Source organism: Cupressus sempervirens, chromosome 11 (assembly GCF_028749045.1).
Source record: "Cupressus sempervirens isolate cs-2001-9-10 chromosome 11, ASM2874904v1, whole genome shotgun sequence".
Classification (NCBI taxonomy): Eukaryota; Viridiplantae; Streptophyta; class Pinopsida; order Cupressales; family Cupressaceae; genus Cupressus; species Cupressus sempervirens.
This window is the reverse complement of record NC_143128.1, coordinates 34186676-34193647: the sequence shown is the minus strand read 5'-3', so window position 1 is coordinate 34193647 and position 6972 is coordinate 34186676. Positions and strand designations below refer to the sequence as shown.

Genomic DNA, 6972 nt, shown 5'->3' with positions numbered 1-6972 from the left:
TTTTCTAAATACACAAAAATCTTACTTTCTAAATATTATAGGAAAACTATGTCTTATTTCCATTCAATCTTTGATATAAAAAAAACATCCAACTGAAATTCATATATATATATATTATTTTTATGTAGTATTTGTAATAATTAAGAACATATTTTTTTAAATTTATTTCGAAGTTCTTTATTATTTTTTTTTTTTTTTCAATTTTTTTTTGGTCCTATTATTTCGACCTTTTCTTTTTGGTATGGTCATTTGCCACCCTATTATTTCGGGGCCTATTATTTCGGGACAACCATGTGTCACCCTATTATTTTGGGACAACTATGTGTCATCCTATTATTTTGGGATGGCCATATGTCACCCTATTATTTTGGAAATAAATTTCTGTTTTATTATTTTATAAGGTGCCACATGGCCATGATGAAATAAAATACCTTTATAAAATCCTTTTTAATTAAATTAGTGTGTAACCGCTCCCATTTCTTTTTTATTGATGGAGAATCTATTTTGGCATATTCCTATCCTGTCATTATAGAATGCCTCTTGGCGTAATAACAAATATTTTAAGAATTTTGAAAAATAATTATTTCTATTGTACAATAAAAATTTACGTTTACTCTAATTTATGGTTATTAATTTAATTTAATTTTTTAATATTATATTTTATACGCTTTAAAAACTAATTTTTTAAAAATTAAATATCCTATCAACTAATTGTTGCATGCACAAAAGCATGTGACTGCTAGTTAAGCTTGTGTTGGATCTTCAACAATAATTTTGTTTGAGATCCAAATGGTACAGATGTTGCCCGAGGCACCAATGTTATAGAACCAATGAGCCATTCCATCTTATTTACTACTTAAAGAAAAGTTCTAGATCTTTTAAGCCTCATTTTTTCTCCTAAAGAAAAATAATATATGCTTGCAGGTTTTCTATGGCAGGCTTGATAAAGCACTTCTCAATAGAGGAATTCATGCTCCATATATCTCCATAGCGATCAATCGATGCCTATGGTGAATAATAGAGACTTTGGCTTCTAGTCATAGTTGATTTGTCTCATTTTTGCTTGTTTATTTTTGGCCATTTATCTTTTTTCAGAGGTTAGATTTGGCTTCAATATCTTGGAGGTCAATTGGCTAAGGAATCTAACCTCAAGGATATGATTTATCAATAAAGGTTTTGGATCTTTACACTCAGATCTCAATAGTGATCAATGGAGGCCTATTGATGCAAAGAAAAATCACAATGGAAACAAACACAATAGCAATAGGAACCAACACTAGCAAGAGATAGATTATAAAATTCTTCTATTTAATTTATCAAATGAACAGTACATACATTAGCTCTTCCTACAGTTTTCTTCTCTTCATAACTTTGTATCCAGAAACGTTGCTCTCCAACTTGACCTAAAACTCTATTTATACTTGCTAAGATAATCTACAAAACCTTCTAGATTATTACAAAATAGGAAAAACAACTTATAAAAAATTCTAGATTAGTATAGAATAGGGAAGAATGACCCCACAAGGGTCTACACAAATCTCAAGAAAAGATCTTATCCTAATGACAAAATTGGAATAAATTTCTCAAGTCGAGTCATGCATAAAACTTGACCTAAATACTTTATGTGGGTGCTCCTGCACCATACTCTTGGGGACAATAGAATCCAAGTCCCTTGGATTGGCCTTCCTCTTTCGTGTCTTCCAATTCTTTGGTATTTGTTGTTTGTACTCTTGACAAGTATCCAAATCAACTGTCATATGTGCGTAAATTTTTTCCATATTCAGATAGAACTCCTACAAACATACAATGAATGGATTAGATGGAACCTCATTAAATATGACTTCACCAATTTGGGTTACTGTAGGAACCACTGCATTCTTTTCTATGATGTCTTTATGTTGCAATATCTCCATGCTTGGAGACAAATTCATCACTATTGGAGCTTCCTCTATCCTCTTAGCTTCATCACAAGTCTTCTTCCTTGTTGCTAGTATCCTTTTGATAGGCCAGACCACCTTCTTTCTTAACTTCAAACGCCATGTCTTGGTTGCATTAAGGACCATCACATCTAACTCTTTATGAACAGTTTCATCACAATGCTCATCAACCATTTCAACCTCTTTTCTATCTTCAATAATTTTAGTATCATAAGTTTCATCAAAAACATGTCATTGCTCACCTTGTATATCTGCTTCACTATGTTCATTTGGTATGTCAGCATCGATCTGTCCATCTGGTATATCAGCATCAATGTGATCAGGTTGTTCTTTCAATGGACGACTCTCCTCTTCCAATATCTCAGTACAAGCTTCTGTAATTTGAATTGGTTGATGCTCTAGATCTGCATTTTCTTTTTCCATTTTTTTTGCAATTCCTCTTTTAGTTGAACTAAATTTTCTTCATGCTTTCTCAGTTCCTATGTTAGGAATTCCATTCGTTCTTTAATCTCTTGATCTATTCTGGCTTCCTCTTCTCTTTTCTTTCTTTTCTCTTCTGCTTTTTTCCTTGCTTCTTCCTTCTTCTTGTTCTAAAAATCCCACTATGAAACCCATACATTCAATAATATCTTCTGGTCATGAGATAAATCTCCTCTTGTGACCATTGTCTCCTATCTAGGTTCTCTCCACTCAACCTAGTCTTTTGGCCACACTTACAGGTTCTTTCCTCAACCCGTCACAAAATCTAAAAGCTTTCCCCAAGCTTTTCCCAAGCACCTTAGGAGCTTTCCCCAAGCTTTGATACCAAAAATGATGCAGAGGTAAAACACAACGGAAGAAAACACAATAGAAATAGGAACCAACACCAGCAAGAGATAGATTATAAAATTCTTCTATTTAATTTATCAAATGAACAGTACATACATTAGCTCTTCCTACAGTTTTCTTCTCTTCGTAGCTTTGTATCCAGAAATGTTGCTCTCCAACTTGACCTAAACCTAAACCTAAAACTCTATTTATACTTGCTAAGATAATCTATGAAACCTTCTAGATTATTACAAAATAGGAAAAACAACTTATAGAAAATTCTAGATCAGTATAGAATAGGGAAGAATGACCCCACAAGGGTCTAAACAAATCTCAAGAAAAGATCTTATCCTAATGACAAAATTGGAATAAATTTCTCAAGTCGGGTCATGCATAAAACTTGACCTAAATACTTTATGTGGGCGCTCCTGCTCCACTTATGGTGAATAATAGAGACTTTGGCTTCTAGCCATAGTGGATTCATCCCATTTTTGCTTGTTTATTTTTGGCCATTTACTTTTTCTAGAGGTTAGTTTGGCTCCAATATTTTGGAGGTCAATTGGCTAAGGAATCTAGCCTCAAGGATATGATTTATCAATAAAAAGTTTTGGATCTTCACACTCAAATCTCAGTAGTGATCAATGGAGGACTATGGTGAATAATAGCAACTTTGGCTTCTAGCCATTATGGATTTGTCTTAGTTTTGCTTGTTTATTTTTGGCCATTTACTTTTTTCAGAGGTTAGTTTGGCTTCAATATCTTAGAGGTCAATTGGCTAAGGAATCTAGCCTTGATTTATCAATAAAAAAGTTTTGGATCTTCACACTTAGTTTTATCCCCCAAGGAAGAAAAATATATGCTTTCATGGTTTCTATGAAATGCTTGATAAAGTCCCTCTTGTTAGTAAATTCAAGCCCCAACATTCAAATCACCCTCAGATCTAAACAGATAGTGATTAACATAGGCTTGGCCAGCACCCAAGCCACGGTGGATTCCTCCCTTTTTTAAGTTGTTATTTTTTGCCTTTTTTCAAAGGTCAATTTTGGCTTCAATATCATGGAGGTCAATCGGCTAAGGAATTTACTCTCCAGGATCCCTCTCAAATAAGTCTTTCTATGATGTTTAGGAAGCCTATTCTTTTATATTTTTTGTTCTTTAAAATTACATTATTAAACCATTTATTTTGTTAAAAATTGAGAAATCCAATTGGCTTTCCAAATCGAAGTCCCCATATTTGTATCACGGGAAGAGTGTTGCATTGAAGTCCCCTCCTCAAACAAGGAAAATATTAACCAAAAGAGCGATGAAATTTGAAAGCAAAGACCATACCATTGATTTTCTTCAGATTTGATAAAATCTAAGACTTATGCTAAGGTAAAAGAGAGATTTGAATGAGGGTGTTCACTAATCTCCATACAAAATGCACTAAATGATAAGTAATTTTAGAAAACTATAAATATTAATAAAAATAGACCTTTTTTGAATAGAATTTTTTATTGATTTACAACAGGAGAAAAGTAAAATATAAGATGGAACATAAAAAAATTTTTGTAAAAATCAATTGTCTTGACCATATTTTCAAAAATGCACTTTGTATGAAAGATTACCACATCCCAAGTAAAGGGGTCACTCCTACCCTAGATGCAATTCTTAAAGAAAAGCTTTGGATCTTCTAATGTCATGTCCTCATGTGGTTAATAAAAATCATGGGAAAAAGAAATTTTAGAATATTTTCCTACTTTTGAGGAGCAACTAAAAATGAAAACAAGTTGTGGGAAAGAAGGGCGCTAAAATAAGTGGCTTATTGAAAAATGGGAAACATGTCAAATAATATTTATAAAACTACTTAAAATTGAACATAAACATTATGATCTATGAGGCTTCACAAATCTTGTCACAAAAAAATGAGTAGCTGCTACTAGCAAAAATAAGTTAAGGAATAGCCTGGTGACCTCCTCTAAGCCTAGTTTTATGCCCTAAAGAAAAATTATATATGCTTGCAGATTTTATATAAAATTCTTGATTAAGCACTTCTTGATTAAGTAGGAGATAATTTCCACTGCAAGTCAAATTGTGATATTGCTATCAGGGTTTAAATGTGTGATTTTTTGAGTCAAACTCATTGACCCATGTTTCATGAGTAGTGATTCAACATGAATCCATCTCACATGAGAATAAATGGAACACTTAGCACTCATTGGATCTAGGTGATGCTCACAGGGGTGAAGCACGGAGACTTCCAAGGAGGTCACCCATCCTAGTACTACTCCAACCTGAGTGCGCTTAACTATGGAGTTTTCTCCATGGTTAAACCCAAAGCTTGCAACCCCATTTGCAAAACCTTCACCAAATGTTGTGCCTTATGAACTAGCGCTTCTTGTTAGAGGAATTCAAGGTCCTTAGATCTTAGTAGTGATGAATGGAGGCCTGTGACGAATAAAAGAGACTTGGTTTCCATCCATAGTGGATTCCTCTTGTTTTAGGTGAGATTCGGCTTCAAAATCTTGGAGGTCAATTTGCTAAGGAATCTAGCCTAAGGATATGATTTATCAATGAAAAGTTTTGGATCTTCAGAAAAATATATGCTTTCGTGGATTCTATAAAACGCCTGATAAAGTCCCTCTTGTTAGAGAAATTCAAGCCATCATTCAAATCTCCCTCAGATCTCAACTGATGGTGATTAACGGAGGCTTGGCCGGCAGCCATGGTGGATTCCTCCCTTTTTAACTTGTTATTTTCGGCCTTTTTTCAGAGGTCAATTTTGGCTTTAATATCATGGAGGTCGAATTGGGCTTCAATATCATGGAGGTCGATCGGCTAAGGATTCTACCCGCCAGGATCCCGATTTCTCTGTTTTCCTCGACTTCTGATTCATACCGATTTAAGGTATCATAATCCTTTTGTTCTTCCAGTTTTCAGTTCGGGATTTCGGCGTCTTATATTTTCTCTTTCCGGCCTTTCCCTGTTCTTCCTTTGGTAGAGAGGCCTTGGGAGTATCTGTTAGGGTTTTCAGCGGCCATTTCTGGATCCACTTTTTGTTCCAGGTGCAATCTTCTGTTAACTGGACAAAGCTTCTGCAATTGCAACGGAACTTATTTTCTAAATTTTAAACCCCTATTTTCAGAATTTTAAAAACGCGGATAGAAAATTAAGATTGTGCATGTCAAATCCTGGAATCAATCATCGCAATTTCAGAGATTGTTCTCATTGTCGTCAATAAGAGCTTATAAGACAAAAATTAAGTTAAATTTATGGAAAATTATTTGCTTTTATTCCAGAATAAGCATATGCTTATGCTCATATTACATTATTTTCCACAGGGCTAGGCGGTTCATTACAGGATTCAGAGCTGCTGGCCCTTGCCGCAGCAGGATAAGCAGCCATACTCATCCAAATAACAACACCTTTTGCAATCTCTCACATAGTGCTTTTGTCGATCTGGTACAACTGGCCCTGCAATAACATCAATAATCAGAATTTAACTGTCGCTGTAAAAAGATTATTTGAAGAACTCTCCAGGGCTTTAAACTAATGGTTACCTTCTCGAGCTTTATTCTCCCCGAGAAGAGCATCTGTAGCAGTGGCTAAATTTGAAGATTGGAGGAGAAAGACGGCAAAAATACAGAGACTTAAAACCATTACAACTTTGGAAGCCATTGATGTTGATTAAGCTTTTTCTGTGGACAAGTGTGTCTGTGATGAAGGAATAGAAAGTTCAGGGTATAAAATAGGATAATAGTGGGAGGTCTTAGTCAACAAAGACCGCCTTAAAAAGCATATCTGATCGGATTGAGTAGAGTTAAAGCAGATTATATTTGCTCGCACATTGTAAGGCGATCATTGGAAACATTGGTAGTGTGGAGTATTTGTAGTTGAAAAGATTATTAAGAAGAGGAGTGGTTTAATTGATGGATTGTGGATTGTGGATTGTGATCTGAAATTAATAGTAATAGATTGAAGTTGAAATTATTTTGTCGTGCACTTCTTCTTTTTTATGTCATCTCTATTTTTGTGAATTGGCTTTTAAGGTGTAGGAGTTAGAGGTTAATTGTTCAAGTCTTTATTTATTTATTTTTATCTATTTACAACAATAATTAATGAAGATTCACCAAAAAGTGTATTTGAACTAATGTCACACATAAGTGCAAAATTGATTTATTTGTCATTAATTGACATCATTGATACCCACAGAGTTAATTGTTGAGGGTGTAATTTCCCTACTTTAACA

General features: G+C 34.1%; 2 long non-coding RNA genes across 2 annotated transcripts; one reads left to right on the top strand and one right to left on the bottom strand.

Moving 5' to 3' along the window:
- The first annotated feature begins 5043 nt into the window (after window positions 1–5043).
- On the top strand, window positions 5044–6713 carry LOC149528123 (uncharacterized). Its single transcript, XR_016358915.1, has 2 exons — window positions 5044–5630; window positions 6065–6713. It is a non-coding gene; the product is annotated as an uncharacterized LOC149528123 (long non-coding RNA).
- LOC149528124 (uncharacterized) lies at window positions 5983–6423 on the bottom strand. Its single transcript, XR_016358914.1, has 2 exons — window positions 6284–6423; window positions 5983–6197 (listed from the first exon to the last, which is right to left on the bottom strand). It is a non-coding gene; the product is annotated as an uncharacterized LOC149528124 (long non-coding RNA).
- Window positions 6714–6972: the final 259 nt, after the last annotated feature.